Genomic DNA, 20,104 nt, shown 5'->3' on the forward strand with positions numbered 1-20,104 from the left:
ATATTAGTACCTCAAAGATACATATTGCTACCAAAAGTGTACATATTAGTACTTAAATGGTACATATTAGAACCTTTTTAAAGGGTACCATCCCAGTGACATCTTTTGTACCACTTTTTCTGAGAGTAATATAACATTGGGCACCATTTCAGTGGGAAAAGAGGTATGAGAAACCGAGAAAGGCCCATTTCACACATTATTCAAAGCAGCTATTATGTGGTCACACACCCTCTATGTCCTGTCACTGCCTCTTTGTGTCTCATGCAGCTAAACCAACTGTCATCATTTACAACAGGATTTACAGCAGTTAGGCCACAAAACATGTGCTCTAACCCAATCCAGACCTGCAAACGATGACCAGAATCTCAAAACCCAAAACAAACGCTTTTATTAATGTCATCCACCGCTTTTCGTGCCCTAGGAGAACATAAGTCTGATTTTGTGAAGCGTACTTGATTCCTTCCAAGTGGCAGACACATGGGCTGCTTAAATGTTTTACCATTCACTTTCACAATGACCTTTCAGAGTAAATCAGTCAAACATCGGCCGTTTATAGACCTATAAAGAATATCAAATTTATTGGCAAATTATGAAACACGTATTTTATTGAAACTTGGGGGCAAGTTTCGGGGAGGCGCCAGAACATTTTTCCAGTGACAACGCTCTATGTTGAGTTTTAGTGCATTTTAAAGGAGCTTAACGATGACGTAAAATACAAAAAAAAAAAATGTTCTCTCTCAATTGTGTTCCATTGCCGAAAGCGTCTAATGAATCAAGTGACTTAAACGGGCCACAGTGTTCATGGCGTTTACAGTTCTACAGACATGTGACTGGTCAGAGTCACTGCAGTTTAATACACAGAACATATTCATACAAACTTGTAGGATAACCCAATTACAGTTTGAAACAATTTATTGGTACTGAACTATTTACTCTTGAATGTTATGCAAGCAATAAAAAATAATCTCAACCAATGGCATGAGTTTAGGGCAGGACTATCTGTTTGTCTCACCAATGGAGACAGGAAACAGAGAGGGAAAAACAGAAGAGGGTAATGAATGGGATCAGGAAAGGACCGCGAGCTGGGACTCGAACTCCGGTCACCCAGGGGTGCGTTTCCCAAAGCCAACTATGTTCGCAAGTTCCGTCGTTACCAATAGAGTTCAATGGAAATTGCGATCATAGCTGGCCAACGATGCTTTTGGGAAACGCACCCCAGATCGCTTTGTTCAGAGCAATTTCCACAAGACTATGGCTACAAACAATTTTAAATATATAAAAAAATGTAAATAAATCCAAGGTCTACATATCAAATAGATACAATAACAGTAGTAAAAATAAAAATAAAAAACTATAAAAACTTTAAACATAAATAAAACTTATAAACTTGAGTCTAAATATCAATTTAAAAAAATAAATAAATAAAAATTCCAAGGTCTACATATAAAAAAAAAAAAAAAATAAATAAAAAAAACCAAGGTCTACATATTAATAATAATTTTTAAAAAAAATTCCAAGGTCTATATAACAGCACGCTCTGCTTTTTGAGCAACAGGAACACTTTTTTTTCCAATTCAGATTAATGCCACAAGTGGCAAAAAAATGGTCCACTTCACCTTTAAATTATCAGTTGACACAATGATATAATTAGTGAAAATCGATGTCATAGTCTTCTCTCTTTCACCCAGCCTTGTGTACACCAGAGGTGTTGCTCGCATGATACTAGCTTTCGCTAAACCCAGCCTGAGGCTGTCATTATACATGTAAAATCATTCCTTTTGGACAAATTTGCATTCATCCGTACGGCTGTAATCATATTTAAACAATTGGACATGCTGAGATTCTTCTTTCAAACTACATAAAGCTCTTGTTTGGCTTAACAACAGTCTTATCACATGCCCTGGAAACACGATTTGACAAACAGCGGTCGTGTGGTTACCCATCTTACAGCATTTATAGTTCTATTTGAAAACTGCTTCTTCTAATGTGCGTAATTGTATCTTTAAAAGAGGCATACTTTTTACTCTAAGACAAGGTGACAGCATTCGATGTGGGCACACAATGGCAGCTAATGACTCCTTTGTTCCAGTAAATTGCGGGAATACTCATTACAGCTATTTTAAATGCGCCTAGACTTAGAGTTTAAATTGGGTAGTACTTAACCTACTTAAACATAATAAAACGTCCCAGCTGCTGTGGTCCTTGGCAAACTTGGGCAAAGATGCACAACTTTGATCTCAGAAGTCAATTAAACACTACGATTTTAAAACCAGGAGAAAGAGCAGAGTCTTTCTGCAGGATACATATGCATTTGTTTAAAAAAGATGAAAGGTGAAAAGTGTCATTCAGCAAAATTCAACAGCGTTTCTTTTTTTTTTTTTTTTGGGTGGTGGTAACTCAACCAGAAGTTCCTCCACTTAAAAAAAAAAGTTGATTAAAATAATTTTCCTGAAACAACACACGTTTTGCACAGAAAAATGTAAGTGCTTTAACAAAAATACAAGCTTTACTTTCAACAAATAATCGTGTCAGATGCCTGGAAGGGGCCTGACATGAAGGACTGTTTAACTCCACTGGAAATATGTCAGAAGCACATCACCAGAACTTCTGCTACCTACAGAATAGTCCCACCAAAAAAGACTGATTTGGAAAACTACACAGATTGAATATTACTTTTTTAAGAAGTCCAAAGATTTAATGGGAATGGTTTAACAAAAATACACTCTTTTAAATGGTCCGGTCAACATGTCCCTTAGACTTATGTTGTAAACGTATTGCAGTAAACATGATTTGTTTTGTTTTTACAAAATTAGGAACAAGTCAAAATTAATATTATTATTATAAATTTTTTGGGGTAATTAACAGCATAGTACAGAATATTCCTCTAATGTTTAATAGTAAACACAGCTTGCAAATAGTTTATGAACAGAGCCACTGTTCATCGTCGTCGGCAGCCGTCCGTCTCGGGAGACGATGGGGTAGCTCGGTGTGTCTATCTGCACCGCCGGGAATGGCTGTGCAGACCAATTCTAGAGTGGCAGTCCTTGCCGCACTGGGCGCAGGAGAAGGGGGATGGCTGGTCAGGCTGCTGTTGCCGCTGCTTCCGCCTAGCTCTCTTTGCCACGGCAGTGTCGTTTCGTGCCGCTTCTGCTTTGATTGTTGCCTGCCGGACTGCTTGTCGCCAAGCGGAGCGATCATCAGCCAGGCTCTCCCATGCGCTGGGGGCAATGCCGCATTGCTTCAAGTCCTTTTTGCAGACGTCTTTGAAGCGCAATTTGGGGCGCCCTGTGGTTCTGGTGCCTTCAGCCAGCTCGCCGTAGAGGAGGTATTTGGGGATGCGGCCTGCGTCCATCCTCCTGACATGCCCAAGCCAACGCAGCCGTCTTTCGCTGAGCGTTGCATGCATACTGCTCATGTTGGCTCGTTCCAGCACCTCGGTGTTGGGGATCTTGTCCTGCCACTTGATATGCAGTATGCGACGCAGGCACCGCATGTGGAAGCTGTTGAGTTTCTTCTCGTGCTTTGCGTAGGTGGTCCATGACTCGCTGCCATAGAGGAGCGTACTGAGCACGCAGGCTTGGTACACGCGCAGTCTGGTCGTCTCAGTGAGGCTGGAGTTGTTCCACACTCGCTGATTCAACTTGGCCATGACTGCGGCTGCCTTGGCGATTCTGCTGTTGATCTCAGAGTCGATGGATAGCGAGCTGGAGATCGTGGACCCAAGGTACGTGAAGTTCTCAACAACGTCCAGGCTGTACCCGTCGATGGCGGTGTTTGGAGGGGTCTCTGCTCCCTGTAACATGACGTTGGTCTTCTTCAGGCTGATGGTCAATCCAAACTCCTTGCAGGCGTGTGAGAGGCGGTTGACAAGCTGCTGAAGTCCGTCTGCCGTGTGTGAGGTCAAGGCTGCGTCATCAGCGAAGAGCATCTCACGGATGAGTACCCCTGTGACTTTGGTCTTGGCACGGAGACGGGCTATGTTGGAGAGCTTGCCGTCCGACCTGGTGCGGATGTAGACACCCTCGCTGCAGTCTTTGAAGGCGTATTGGAGGAGCATGGAGAAGAAGATACCAAATAGTATTGGCGCGAGGACGCAGCCTTGTTTCACTCCGCTGCTGACTGGGAAGGCTTCGGATGTTGCGCCGTTGTAGCATACTGTGCTGTGCATATTCTCGTGGAAGGACGTGACCACTGCAAGCAGGTGTGGGGGGCAACCAATCTTCTGCAGCAACCTGAAGAGTCCGCTTCTGCTGACCAGATCAAACGCCTTTGTGAGGTCGATGAAGGTGATGTAGAGTGGCATGTGCTGCTCCTGACACTTCTCCTGCAGCTGGCGTAGTGAGAAGATCATGTCTACTGTTGATCGGCCATCCCTGAAGCCGCACTGGGACTCGGGGTAGACGCGGGAGGCTAGGGTCTGCAGGCGGGCCAGAGCGACGCGGGCGAACACTTTGCCTACAATGCTGAGGAGGGAGATGCCCCGGTAGTTGTTGCAGTCACTACGGTCTCCCTTGTTCTTGTACAGGGTGACAATGTTAGCGTCTCGCATGTCCTGGGGGATGTAGCCCTGTTCCCAGCAGAGACAGAGGAGGTCGTGGAGTGGTTGTAGCAGGGCTGGTTTCCCGCTCTTTAGAACCTCTGGAAGGATTCCATCGCTCCCTGGCGCCTTCCTGCAGGCAAGGCAGTCGATGGCTTTGCTGAGCTCGTCCATGGTTGGTGGGGTATCTAGCTCCTCCATTAGTGGTAGGTCTGGGATGGCGTTGAGAGCCGTGTCAGTCACCACGTTCAGCGTCGCGTATAGCTCGAGGTAGTGCTCCGTCCATCGCTTCATCTGCTTTTCCTGGTCGGTGATGACCTCGCCCGTCTTGGACTTGAGGGGGGCGGTCTTGGAGGGGGTTGGGCCTGTTGCCTTCTTGATGCCCTCGTACATCCCTCTTGCGTTTCCTGTCTCGGCAGCTCTCTGTATGCTGCTGCAGAGGTTTAGCCAATAGGTGTTGGCGCAGTGGCGGGCGGTCTGCTGGGCTTTGTTCCTGGCAGTCCGGAGGGATTGTAGGGTACTAGGGCTTGGATTGGCCTTGTAGGCCAGAAGTGCTTTCCTCTTTGCCTCAGTCACGGGCTCCATTTCTTCCCAGTGGGCCTCGTACCAGTCGGCATTTTTCCGCTCCTTCTTCCCGTAGGCGGTGATGGCGGCGTTGTAAACCGCGTAGCGGAGGCGGGGCCACTTGGCCACTTGGGCCACTTTCGATGGTGTCATCTGCTGACACTCCCTCGCCGTGGGCGTGTTCCAGCCTGCTGATGAACTGCTGGGTTTTCTCAGGATTGCTGGTGCAGCAGGCATTTATGCGTGGGCGACCCTTCTTCTTGGAGTGGTGCAACCTTTTGGGTGTAGTGCGCACCTTGCTTGCTACGAGGGCGTGGTCCGTATCGCAGTCTGCACTGTGGTAACTGCGGGTGAGGAGGACGCAACCAATGTCCGCTCTTCTGGTGATGACTAGGTCAAGCTGGTGCCAGTGGCGGGATCGGGGGTGCCTCCATGACACCTGGTGGATCTCTTTACACTTGAAGAAGGTGTTGGTCACGCACAGGCCGTGGTGGCACAAGAGCACGAGCAGTTTCTGGCCATTCTCGTTTATCTTCCCCCTCCCAAAGCTTCCGAGGCAGGTGGGCCAAGCCTTGTGGTCAGCTCCTACTCTTGCATTGAAGTCTCCTAAGAGGTAAAGGCCTTCAGTGCTGGGCCACCTGGATATCGCTTCATCTAGGGCCTGGTAGAACTCATCTTTTTCCTCGGCGGTGGAGCAGAGGGTTGGGGCGTACACGCTGAGAATGTTGACTGGGCCAGAAGACGTTGACAGCCGGAGGGTGAGTATCCTCTCTGTGCCTGCTGTGGGGAGCTCGGTGAAACTGACAAGTGTGTTCTTCACAGCGAAGCCAACACCATGTTGCCTGGGTTGGTCTGGGGACTTCCCCTGCCAGTAGAAAGTGTAGTTTGTTTCCCTGATGGTGCCGTTGTCAGCCAGCCGGGTCTCCTGTAGGGCGGCAATGTCAACGTTCAGTTGTGACAGTTCCCTGTCAATAACGGCCGTCTTCCTTGTGTCGTCGATCTGCAGAAGGTCTGCGGTTAGTCCTGGACACATGGTCCTGACGTTCCAGCTAGCGAAACGAAGAGCTGGAGGCTTCTTTCTTGGTTCTTCCTTTGACTTGCCTGGTGCGAGTGTTTAGTGGCCCACTTTTTGAGAGATGCCTCTCTAATCCCCACGCACCCAGTGGGGCAGGTGAGCCATGGCGGGACGGCACCTTACTGGCTGGGGGCTGCCCAGCTTGAGGCAGGCGGTAGCTGTCCAATGAGGCGCGATGACCTCTCCCACCGTCGAAGGGGACCCCTGGCGCTCGCTTCCTTCGCCAATCGGACGAGCTTATTACCGGTAACTGCCCCCTCCCGTGTTGAGTCGACATCTTGCGATGGCGCTGGAGTGTCCTCTCCAGTGGAGCTACAGAGCCTGGGCAGGGTTATATGGAGGGCCAGCTGTTGCCCATGCAGCAGGCCCCCCCTCTCCGCGAAGCTGAAGAATCCAAGGGAAAGACAGAGTCGATACAGCTTGGCTCCAGCTGCGCCACAGGAGTTGCCGGTGAAGACGATACTATGTCAGGCCGCCTTAAGGACTCCAGCTCCGGATTTTCTGTCAGGGTTTACTCCCTTAGCCTTTCCCCTGAAGGGGTTTGCCGCAAGGCAGCGGAGGTTTGGAATCAGAGTTGCCTTCTCCTAGATGAGCTACCATCCAAGGTTGACGAGCCCCATCTGCCCGAAAGAGCCACTGTTAATAAAGTGGCTAATATTAATCAAACAACAATACTGAAGAAAAATAACAAAGTATTTTGCTTAACTCTATATGAATGATAATTAAAATAACTTATTTCAATTATAATTTATAAATATCAAAATATAATGACTTAAAATAGGTCGAATTTGGTAGAAATTAAAAAATGAAAGGCTAAAGGAAAATAATTTTTATAGATTTTTGAATTGATATAAAGAGGACCTATTTTGCCACTTTTTACAAGATGTAAAATGAGTCTCAGGTGTCCACAGAATGTGTCTGTGAAGTTTCAGCTCGAAATAGCTCACAGATAATTTATCATACCATGTTGTAAATGCCCATTTTTGTGTGGAAGGAAAAACATCCTGTTTTTGTGCATGTATCTTTAAATGCAAATAATCTGCGGAGCCTTTATAGTGCATGCCTCGGATACTCTGCCAAAAACTAAAACATCTGCTTTGTTTTGATTATCATCTCTATTGTGATCACACTCACATGACAATGCAGTTCTTCATCATCATGAAAGTGTATTAAAGGGCTGTCACTTTACGTTCGAAAATTGATTGCGCGATCGATCGAAATAAAACCAACACAAGTTTCGAAAACGAAAATAGGGAAATGGATTTTAACCAAATATGTACAATATTAATTTTAAATGAATTAAACAAATAAAAAAGATAGATGTAACAAAACTCACAAACAAGCAGAAAAAGAAAATAAAGAATTCCGAAAGAGCAGTAGGCATTGCGAAAGCTAAAAAGAAAATTCCCACCAATTTTATGCACCTATTTTCAATCGGTATTGCCAAAAAAATGGAGGACAACGGCGATCAACCTGTGCGACATGAGAGACGAGTGGTAACTCTAATGGAAGCACTTTTGGACTGTATATTAAACTATGAAGAAGGACAAAGTGGTACGCAAACTGTGCGATCGTGAGCTATATCACATATCACAGTATCACTACAACTATGAGGGGGCATGCAGCTTCATCATCCAGACATTTGTTTGACATATCTAATCGTAAACACAGCCATGTTGAAGCCTGCAGTAATGTTTTTCATTGATTTCAGAGTTTTTCACTCTGCTTATTGTTTTTCGAGAATGTTGCACTCCTGTTTGTCATTGTGCACGAAACTTCACGCCAATAAATCATCAGAAATATTGCTGACTTGTGCGTATCAAGCGCCCTCTTTACGTCCGTCCCAAAGCCTGGGACTATATTTGGCGTTGAAAATGGAAATGTCTTTAGACATGATTCAATGAACACTTATGTCTCAAAAATCGAACAGGATTTTTTCACAAAAGTGACGGCCGTAGTTTTATTATCTGCATGCGTTTTAAAGCCATATCATTTTAAACGTCTGATGTGGTTTTCTGAGCGCACACATCCGAATCACACGGACAAAGAGCTGATGTTAGACGGCGCATCCTGTGAGCATTGAACTAAGTTCTCGTTCACGTCTTATTGTGCTTAAACTGTCAGATACACTCAAGGTTATGTCAAAAACACAAAGTTCACATAAACAGTCAGTTATGTCTGTGAATGTAAACAGCAAATAAAGAAATCGCATGTGTACATTAGATGTGTATTAAAGTGAAAGCAGCGTAATATACAGTACCTACTGGTGTATATGCTGCTAATATGAATCAAACAACAAGAGAAAACATAAAATCACTTACTGCTCTTGATTGAATAACTTTAGCAGCTTTAGTAAGAATACAGTTATTACTAGAAAGCTGCTGTTAAATGCCCTTCACATTCACTGCATTTAATCTAGTTTTAGGAACACTCTAAAAAATGCTGGGTTGTTTCAACCAAAATTTGGGTCAAATAAGGACAAACCCAAATGTTGGGTTAAAAATGTAATTATAAAATTTACAGTTTAAAGTGAAAGTTGAAGTTGGGTTAAAATTTTAAATTAAATTTTTAACCCAACATTTGGGTTTGTCCATATTTGACCCAAATTTGGGTTGAAACAACCCAGCATTGTATAGAGTGAAGCAAGCTACTACAAAACAAATTGTCTGTAAGCACAAACTGATGTGTAACTGTAATACGAACAGGAAGCTGACCATCAGATGAGAGGAAGTAAAGGGGAGAGGGGAGGATGACATCACCAAGCTCTCAAAACACACACACACAAACCCAGTTGCAAATGTTGCTGTTGTTGTAAAGTGACTAAGGTGTTCATTTTCCCTTCTCCCTCTTTGAAACGTGCCAGATGCCAGGCGATGTACCAAGATGCCACAGGCATTCACAAACACACATGCTCACGGTGAGAGTGGGTAGGTGGGTGAGGACGAGAAGCTCCCGCGGGGCAAGTCTGAGAGAGGAGGGAGGGAGAAGGGGATGACAGTGGAAGAGACTGAATATGACTGTGTAATACTCGCCGTGGGCCTAAGAGGCTGAGTCCTTATAACTGCCTGTAAAAGATGCAAATTTGGTGAAATTATCAGCTGTAGGGCCAGGGGCTGTTTTCCAGCGGCCCTCTCTCGGCCCCGGGCCCCCGCGCTGGAGGAAGTATTAGAGCGAGGAGCAGAAAGAGGCAAAGTTCAGTTAGCTTGGGGCGAGCCCCTAACCAAACTCCTCCAATCGGGGACATATGAAGACTCCTTTTACTTGAAAGCCTTTTTACGGTCCTCCACCACACAAACCAAACACAGGCAAATAGAAAATAGTGACAGAATGAGACGTGAAGAGTGGAGGAGAGAGCAGGTGCCAAGGAGAAGCAACTGGAAAGGAACCTTCAGGCAGGTTACAGGGTCTCACAAAGGAATAAAAATACAGATATAAGGCCCGTTCACACCAAGAACGATAACTATAAAGATAATCATAATTAAAACTATATTATCAGTTTGCATGCTTTGCAAAAAACTATTTTTCAAAGATGTAATTGAAAAGGAAGCAAAGTTTACTAGTAATGTCTGAGTGAAAATTGTTTCAAAGTAAATCCTAAAAGAATCCTGTAAAGTCGATGTCCCCACTACGTATAACAGAACGGCATGCAATTCATTATTAGTAAAATGACTTTTTTTTAAAAAGTGTAAGACAACTTAACTTAAAAAATGTAGGTCTGTAGAGTGAGTGTTAGACTTTTCACAGAAAAAAAAACGTTGAAGTAAATCGGGTTGCAAACGGGTTTCATGTTGACTTTAAATCCGGGCTGACATGCAGCATTGCAGCTTGCTATCCATCTGTTTTATAATATTAGTTTTATTGTTTTGAATAGAAATAACTGTATTGTCATTGAATGAAATGACTCTTTCTGTGACAAACCTTTGGTATTGCCGCCCACCTCTACATACGTACATTCACAAGAATGGTTCAGAATGGATCATTATGTAAGCACAGGTACATATTACAGATGTGGTCATCAAACAAAGAGCCTCTTTCTCCTGAAAGTATAGACTAGGAAATGAGAGTCCACATCCAGGGCTTTAAACATGAGCTAATCTTCTCCTAAAAGAGGGGGAAAAAAGGAAGTTTGTGATTGGAGATGAACTCCATTATGTGAAGAGCTGCTCTCTGAAGGTGATTGGTCGAACTGAGGGAGGAGGAATCGTGACATAGAAAGACGCTTGGCGTTTATTGCGGGTTGTGTCACAGAGGGGTAAGAAGCGTTGAGTGCCGTTTCTGTTTCTGTGTCGCCCCTGACGCCTGATTAAAATATTATCAACAGCAAGGGGGCACAATCAGATGATAGGAGTGACCATGATTTTAAAATGATGTTCTTAAGAAAATGAGCAGTTTCGTGGTGTTTGTGCAACAATAACAGTATGTCAAGGTTGCTACCCTCTAGAGCATCATCCTAACCAAAATGGAATTACTGTAGTGACTGATTTGGATTTTGGCTGCAGCTCCACAGAACACACAAATTAGCGAAAAAACTAATTTCACAATTAATTCCAATAAAGTTTAACATTTGACATGTTTCTAAGCTAACATGATAGTCTAATAAGCATTAAAAAACAAAAATAATAAATAATAAAAATAGATCAAATAAAATGTATTTAAAAATATAATTTGTGATAGCTAATGACTGCATTTTTTAAATTTATTGAAATATTTTTTTTACAATTCATGTTAAACAAAACATAAATATTAAAAAAAAAAAAAAAACTTTTTTTTTATTTATGTACTATATAGCAACTGCAATATGCATAAAAATACATAGGACACATTTTTTTATTGGTTTAATTAGACTAATAATAATGGTAATTGAATTCAGTGCTTTATGTTAGGATCAGTATAAGGTAAAACGCATGTAAACTAAATATTACGAGTATCTCTTTTTATAGATTTCAAATTTACGATTTTCCAATTTTTTGGTTTAAAAAGAAATGCCAACTCAAAAATATTGGTTGCTTCACAATAAGTTACCTATTGAAATTTCTTAAAAAAAATAATAATAAAAAATAAAAAATTAGTTGTTGTATAATTAACTGTATAAATTGCCTTACATCCTGAAATAAAACATCCTTACTAAAAGACAAAGGTGAAGCCCTGAATGCAGAGAGATGTGATGCATGGCAAACTGTTGCATAAAGAAAGTACACAGCACCAAACACATCTAAGCCACATCTAGCCGGAGGTGAATCGTGTCTGAGGCCACCCTGCGTGTGCGATAGGGACTTAAACGTTTCACCTTTAACTAATTGTGTTTTTGAAACTCGGGTTCCTGTAATTCTGCAGGACGGGGCGATCCTGTGAGGGAACATATGGTGTGGGACTCCTAAAGCTCTTAGCTGAGGCCCATCACACGGAGACGTCTCCGCAAACGGCGAATGTCACGAGCAGTCGGTGCACGAGCTCTCCACTCACCCATTAAAGCGGAGGACAGGACAAGAGGAGAGAAATATCCAAGGCTGCGCCATTTTAGCTGTAAAGAAGTTACCGGTTCAAATAATGCCAGAGTCTCTCGCTCCCCCCGGTAAGATGTGTGTGATCTGCTGGGACCGAGTGATCTGAGATTGCTTTTCCCACCAATCTCTTTTCAAATGTCAGAGTTTTTTTTTTACTTCTTTCTAGAGAAAGAAGGATGAGAGAAGGCATACAGCAATATACAAGAGCACGACACACAGGTGGGGAAGAACGGTAGAAATGGCCAGGACCTGAGTGGAAGCACCCTCTGGAGACAAGGGACGGGCTGTAAAAATCCCAGTCCCACACGAGCACTTGCATGCAATATAACAGTAGTTGGTACGAAAGCCTCAGCGTCATATTAGCATTGTGAGGAAAAAAAAAAATATACTGGTTTGCATTAAAACGAAATGGAAACATGGACATGGAAAAATGTGTTGGAACAGAGACTGAGAGTAACTCATACTGACAGCTGAATGCATGATTACAATAGTCAACATAATTAGTTAGTTACACTTTATTTTAAGGTGATGTAGTTACATTGTAATTACTCAAAAAAGTACTGAGTAATATTAATGAACTACATGCACTTACTATAGAGTTACGTTTAGGGTTAGGTTTAGGGTTAGTTAGATGTAATTATGCATAATTTACTCTTATTACTATAGTAGGCACATGTAGTAACATGTAACTGCGTCACCTTAAACTAAAATGTTACCAAATAATTAAATGCACTTAAGATGTATACAATTTCTACTAAACCAGCATCACCGAGAAATTGCAACAATAATTACCATTTTCAAATAGGTTTCCAGAACATTCTTCATCAGATAATGCTGACCCGATAGCGGATGTTGTGCTGATCAAGAAGCTAAAAAACTAAACAAAAACACAGATTTCATTTCTCGTATCCGCAAAACAGTAGTACTCAAAATTCAATTCAATTTAGTATCAATTTACAATTCAATTATAAATCAGATATTCAATTACCGTATATATCTGGATTGTTTATGACTGAATGCTTTTTTAAACTGACTTTTTGATTTTTGTCATATTTGCAAGATGAGCACACATGAAAAGTGCAACAATGGGAGTTTTTTTTTAAAACAACCCTGACTTCCCAATTATGAGGGGGTCAAAAGAATCATTGACGCACTTTGAGACTGATCATAATTAAGTTAATTATGAATGTTGACAGTACAAATCATTTTTTATCCATTTTGTACATTTTTGAAGAAAAGTACTTATAGCTGTACGACAGTAACAAAAACAACTTAAAGCACATAAATCATAGATTAAACACCTTATACACATGTTTTGCTCTTCACTTTATTGCTATAGCACACAAAAAAAACATTCATATCTTTATCAGTAAGTGCAAATTACGAAAAGAAATATAAATTTGTTCCATGTATTTGCTTCATGATTATGACTTCTTGTAAAAAGGAACTTTCCAGGAGGGCTTGAAGGTAGTGATGGCTGCATTTGATGCAGAATTCAACTAAATCTCTCTCAGAGAGAGAGAGAGAGGGAGGAAGAAATCATGTAACTGCGGTTGGAGTAATCCAGTGTGTATACCACAGGGAGGAGCTGTGGTTCTGCCTCCATCAAACACACTGAATCAAGTCTCTCTCTCTCTCTCTCTCTCTCTCTCTCTCTCTCTCTCTCTCTCTCTCTCTCTCTCTCTCTCTCTCTCTCTCTCTCTCTCTCTCTCTCTCTCTCTCTCTCTCTCTCTCTCTCTCTCTCTCTCTCTCTCTCTCTCTCTCTCTCTGTGAGCTGAATGGAGTAACTCTTGGCTCTGTGCCTCTCTATGAGAAGTCAGAGTGCTTCTGAAAGGCTTTCTGAAGAATAAAAAGTCCTAAGTCTTTCCTGTTACTGTGACCCGGAGAGACTAGCAACAAATAATAATCCATAAAGTAATCTTATTTGCAAAGGGTTACTTTGCATCTTAAAATAAATTCCAATAATGAATTAAATACATAGTTAATTGGATATGAAAATAATTTAGCCACTTTTTTTTTGTCCTTTAAAATTTGGTGCAAGGAGTAACTGACAATATATGCACTTTATGTTTGTTTTCCGTGTTCGTTTTGGTCTCTAAATCATTCAAAAATACTTTACTGCGTATAGATCACAAGATCAACAAGTCAAATATTTTTGAATGAAAAGTTAACATCCTGCTTCAATGAAACGTTTCATTCATTTCAAATGGATTTATTTTTCTTCGCTTTAAACATGTCATCATAATAAACCTGCTCGATCCCTTCCTGTTGTTTTAACCCCTGAAAGTATGCGAGTGTGTTTTGAGACGCATAAAGCAGTCAGACGGCATGCGGGGAGCTCTGCGAAGAACTCTCCGGCCACATGTTTCACAATCCCGAGTCCCCCGGTGAGAGAACTCGATCAGTAAGATGCCATTCCCAAAGAGTTTTCCGTTCTCCTCAGAGACGTGTCAAAGTCCCTATTTCAAGCCTGATCCGAACCGCAAGGTGGTTCCTATTTGTGCTCGTGTTCTGTTATTGTGGGGTTTCGGTGGCACATGTGGTTTAAACGAAGCCGCTGAATGGCGAGGAGAAACACTCGCTTTTTTGCTGTTTATTTAGCCTAATGTGGTGCATTGAATAACTCAGGAGAAAGTTTAATTGCTCAGGAGACTTCTCAGATATCCGGTGTCTCATTTAAGTATCATCTTTGTCTCAGAAGTTTCTCCTAAAATACCTAGGGAGACATTTTGGCAACACTTTACAATAAGGTCCCATTAGTTAATGTTAGTTAATGAAACATTAAGCAATACATTTGTTACAGTTTACATCTTTTTTCAATGTTAGTTAATAAAAATACAAATGTTATTTCATATTAGCTAATATAATAATATTGACAGAGACAACTTGTAATTTTAATAATGCACTATTTACCAAGATCAAAACAAATGCTTTAGAATATATATTTTTTTCATTGTTAGTTCATGATAACCAATGGAACCTTATTGTAAAGTGTTATCGACATTTTAGACAAATGAGAAAATTGTTGACATACTGTGCATTAAAATTGATGATTTGCTCTTGGAAAAAAATGTAAGAGAAATGTTTGATTTCTGACTTTTAGTATCTGTTTGAGAACTTTGCTGATACTTTCTGATACAAAAACTGAGAAGCAAAAGACGTAAGGAAAAGTTTCCAATCTCTCTGCATTTAACTACATTGCCGTGTAGGAGAAACAATTGAGATATTATACAAATCTCATTTGAGGTTTCTCTTTCCCGCTGGAACGTGCATCTAAAAGTAGAGTTAAGGGAGTTTATGAAGGAGTGCACTAGCTAAATCTTCATCAAGCATCATATCATCTTTTTTTAATGTAAAATTTATTTCCAAATCAATTGACCCTGTTCTTTGGGTCAGTCCCGTTATGTTGAGATGTGTTCAGGGTTGTTGCATTATTTCTCTTGATTAATAGGGGCCCTTGGATCCAGCGCTCTGACCTCACATCAGTAAATGTGCTCCGAACACAAGATGAGATGTCCGTACATCTGTGAGCATTGTGGAGATGGCATATTTACTGCCCCTGCCAGTGGGGTCAAGCCTCGGGCCTGTTAAACGTAGTGGAGGATGTAAAAAGCAATTATTCGTCAACGTGTGACCTTTAAAGCTGCTATCGCCGACTCCTATCTGCTCTTCATTATCATAGGTGATGATCTCCTACTTGTTCTGTGAGTTCAGCATACGCCGTACGTCCCACTCAGAGAAACGCCACATACAACAGCGAGCAGTTAATGGATAATATGGATGTATTTTTGGTCATTTTCAGCGCTTGGGTTCTCAAGGACAAAGTCTACTTTTTTTTAAATTATTAATTTATTTATGTATGCATAAGACATAGGCCTGCGGGGTTTTTTTGGCCCTTTTTAAGATACCGTTTCAAGTAAAAAAAAAAAAAAAAAATATATATATATATATATATATATATATTAGTTAAGGCATGATTTACTCACCTTCATGTCATTCCAAACATGTATGACATTCTTTCAACACAAAAGCAGATATTTTAAAGATATTTTGGTCATACAGTGAAAAGGTTCTTTCAAACTCTCTCCCTGTCCGCCAATGCCAGCTAAACAATTACAGTCCCAAATTCATGACGCTTGCTGAGCTGATGTTGATGTGTTGAGATGCTCAATATAGTTTTTATACTTTTCAGGGAAATCCTCCTTTGAATGTCTTACTCGTAGATTACAATAAGCGAAAATTGAAGAAGAATTTAAAATAAGACAAATCACTTTTGAAAGTAGTTAAACTTTTAAAAATGTCCTATATATAATAACCCCAAACTCAAAGCAAGCAGTACATTCAGTGTGTAAACCCTATAATCACCATTTACAGTATTTGTGTTTAATTACTGTTCTGTTGTGTAAAATTTGTGTCAATTAAAACTCAAACCCATTATAAGCAAGGCACTCAAAAATGCCACCACAACCAATCACAAAATGAAAAACTAAATTTGTGTCATGCAGTTATTGTGTTCATTGTTGTAATTTCTTAGCTACTAAAATGCATCCATTCTGTAAAGCCCCAGAAACAAAAACTACATAGGGCTCTCAAGAAATTAGAAAGCTTTTTTGATGTGGGTCGGGGGGTTTTGAGATTAAGAGAGGATAGCGGAGGATGTCAAGTTCTCCAGTCATCCTAATAAAAACACAGCAAATAAGATGTCGTCCTGTTTGTATTCATTATCAGTTCTTACATGCACACACTCTTGCATTAAACATTAGACAGCCTCTGATGTCTGGTTAACAGTTTAATCCCCCCCTTCTCCATTCAGCCTGTCATAATAAAACCAGCCGAGCACACAAAGTCAAATATAAGCACCGAGAGGAGGGTGTGCGTTCGTTCGTTCATTTGTTCGTTCACCGTTCGGAGAGGAAACGTTGTGATCTCCCCTCTTCACCTCGCACTCACGCAGGGCCGATCGCACTGTACGCCTCAAGTGTGACACTTCAATTCAATCTTCCCAGTGTGCCGAGGCCAGCCTATCAGCTGGCTGCAGGACGAGTGTGGCGCGCATGCGGCGGGACGATAGCAGGCCCTTCAAAAGACCCCCTCCTCTGGAGCCCCTACAATGGAGCCCACTTCTGTCAACAAAGCACTGAACGAAGGAACCCACATATCTACTCTATGGAAAAGATTAACTGTAGTAAATCCCTTTAGCCTGCCCCCAACACCCCCTTCCTCAAAAACCCACCCCTTCTTTCTCTTCTGCATTATTTTTTTTTTTACATATAAATTCATTTATTGAATGCTGATCCGCTGCGCTGAACTGAAAGGAGAGTATTAAAGACGAGGAGTGCGATCAAAATGAGAATCTCGTTAACATCTCGGTTGTTTCTACATGACAGTGATGAGAGCGAATGTAGACTTTTGCTATCTCATATATAAAGAAGATCCATTGATCTCACATGTGTCTCATCTGGAGTTCCAGGAAAGGTATCAGTAATATCTTAAAGTGTTTAGATTTGCACATTTTGGCTAAAATCTTAAGAAAAGACAGACATCAGAGATCTCAAGAAACACTTCTTATCAAAAACTCCTACACCTGCTGTGCTATTCACATATTTTCTATTTGTATTTGTCTTCAGGAATTGTAGGTGACACATGAGTTTCAGATGAGTTTCAGAAGAGATCTCACACTGCAGGGTGCAAAGATCAACATCAATGCAAAAGCTAAACATATCCACATAAACACATATATTTATACTATTCACATATTCTGTTTTGATTTATCTTAAGTTACTTTGGACTCTTAAGGAGAAACATCTGAGAAACTTATATTTAACATAAGATAACATACCCGAGGCCTCCATTGTGTATGAAAGACCATTTTATTTCCTCTGTGGGCCTGTTGGAAAGAAAAATAACAATGAGATCTCTTTCATATCTCAGTTGTTTCTCCTAGACAGCATTGTGATTACATGGAGAGTAAAAAGAGACTTTTAATTAAGCATCCTTTTTTTCTCCTGAGAAAAAGACTCTAGTAATCTTACAATTCTCAAAAATTCTCACAAGAGATCTCAACAATGTCTCCAACTGTGCTTTGCAAATCTACATACTTCAATATGGACTCAACTAGGGCTGGGCAATATGGCCTAAAAAAAAAATCCCAGATTTTTTCACAAAAAATTCGATTTACGATTTAAATCAATTTTTTCTCTCTCCCTACTTAGCATCAATCTGCAGATGACAAAGAAATTGTTCAAAACAAGTTTTAACTTTATTTTGTTTTAATATTCCCTTCTGGGATTTGATCTCCATTAAAGTGCAATCAGAAACAAGCCAAAAAGACAAGAGGACAAGCCCCATCTTTGAAAACAATGAAAATGTAACATAAAATAAAATGGGTGGATTGGGATTGGGGGGATGTGTAAAAAAAACAAAACACTTGCATCACAATAAGTGTATTGTGATTGTCAAATTATTTGGTAACTAAACATTATTTTATTAAGTTTACTGGTATGCTTCTGTTTTTATTATTGCTTAACAAATTTCACAATTTCAATTCAATTCTTGTGATTTGATTCTTATCTCGATTCCATATAAATTCCTTTGGATAAATAGGTACAGTAGCTACGTTAATGTGTTAATTGTTCTCCCAAAAAAAAAAAAAAATCACCTAATGCTGTAAACATACAGAGAGCCCAGTCAGCTGGTATTATTAAAGGTTAAAATTAACTCAAATTAAATATAATGCATTTTTTATTTTATAATGCGTCTAACTAACATGCGTACTATGGGCATTAAAAGGCATCCTGAGGTAAATGTAACGTTACGTGACATATGTTGTTCTCCAGCTGCTTGATGGACATCTTTCCGCGGTTGAAAAACACTGATCGATCGATTTTATTACATTTCGGTAAGTTGGTAGTAAAGAGTAGCCTAACAGATGTTCGGTTCACGTGCCGCTTGAACTGAGATCTGCCAGCGTTCTTTCACGTCACATTTACAAGCGCCAAAACGGTGTTTATTGTTTGAATTTTGTAATAAAATTGACAGAATCTGAGAGCTGAGAATCTGTTTCATATCGATAGTAACCTGCTCTGTCTTGTCTGTCTGTGTCAGTGTCCTCTTTTCTTCGCGATTTTTCTCTGCGTGAGAAAATGGATGTGTGGCGTGAGAGCGTGTAAAAAGTGACAGAATTGGGTCTCTCACAGTGAACTCGTGAGAGTTGGCAGATTCAGCTTGTAGCCTAAATGTTTTCGGCGGGTGTGCTTCTGCTACCGCGGTCTTGCTCATTTGCCATGTTGTTTGTGTATCTCTATCATGGCAAGCGCAAGCCCGGTCGGAACTACGGGAGCCCAGATGGGAGCATCGGCGGTTGTTAAAAAGAAAACCGATTTTCATTCAAACAAATCGGCGTAAAGTACACATTCGAGTTAATCGATAAAATCGATTTATCGCCAAGCCCTAGACTCAACTGTTTCTCATAGGTTATGCTATTAACAAAATGTATGTTTATGCTACTCAGATATTCTCTATTTCTCATTAATGCTATTTTTCTGATTCTGAACGTCATGAAAACAAATTTAACTCAATTTTTTATTCTCTGGCCCTAACTCTAGACACCTTCTGTACAACAACAATTGTCTTGTTTAGTTAATTTGCATTGTTATTCATCATAAGGAATGATAAGAGAATCATCTAAATCAACTGCGATTCTTCAAATAATCAAAGCTGAGACCTCATTAAGTCTCCCGAGCTACAAAAGAGCAATTCCTCTTCCTCTGGGAAGTGAAAAGAGTTGGACAATAAGAAGAAAGGAAAAGAAGTGTGGCTGAATGCTTGAAGAGTGAAGCACTGAAGCTCTCCGAAAACTACTTCACAATGGCAGTGATCCATTGCAAATACAGTTTAATATAGAGAGAGCACATCCAACGGCTCGCGCGCCGCGTGGGTTGAAACCACATGGCCATTTCTCCATTAATTCCGGAGAGGGAGAGAGAAAGAGAGCAGGGAAATACGAAGTGACTTGCACGTCACCAGTGCGAGGTGGAAAAGCTCTACAAACAGTTCAATACGGCTGCCACTGTCCAAACAGCCCGCTCCACTCATTAATTTTAAAAAGTTGTGTGAATCTGCCTTGAACAGTAAATATTTAACCAGCACTCTGCATCGCCTGGCCCTCGTAAGCTCAACTTTAAACACACGCGCGCACACATGCACCGAGAGCGGCTGAAAACTAATTACCAGAGGCAGAGCCACTTGTCGGCCGCCACAAGAAATAGAAGGTCAAGAGAGTCAGTTCGCCTCTGACAAACAGTCACGCTACTGAATGATACAAATTAGCCATAGGGCAACTCTCTCGCTCTGCCATTACGCGCCAGGAGAGAAGAGAACGGCGTGAGCCATACATCTGCACGTGATCGTTAAGATGTCTGAAAA

This window comes from Siphateles boraxobius, unplaced genomic scaffold, assembly GCF_051911475.1.
Source record: "Siphateles boraxobius isolate OS27281-9 unplaced genomic scaffold, OSU_SipBor_1 46, whole genome shotgun sequence".
NCBI classification, from domain to species: domain Eukaryota; kingdom Metazoa; phylum Chordata; class Actinopteri; order Cypriniformes; family Leuciscidae; genus Siphateles; species Siphateles boraxobius.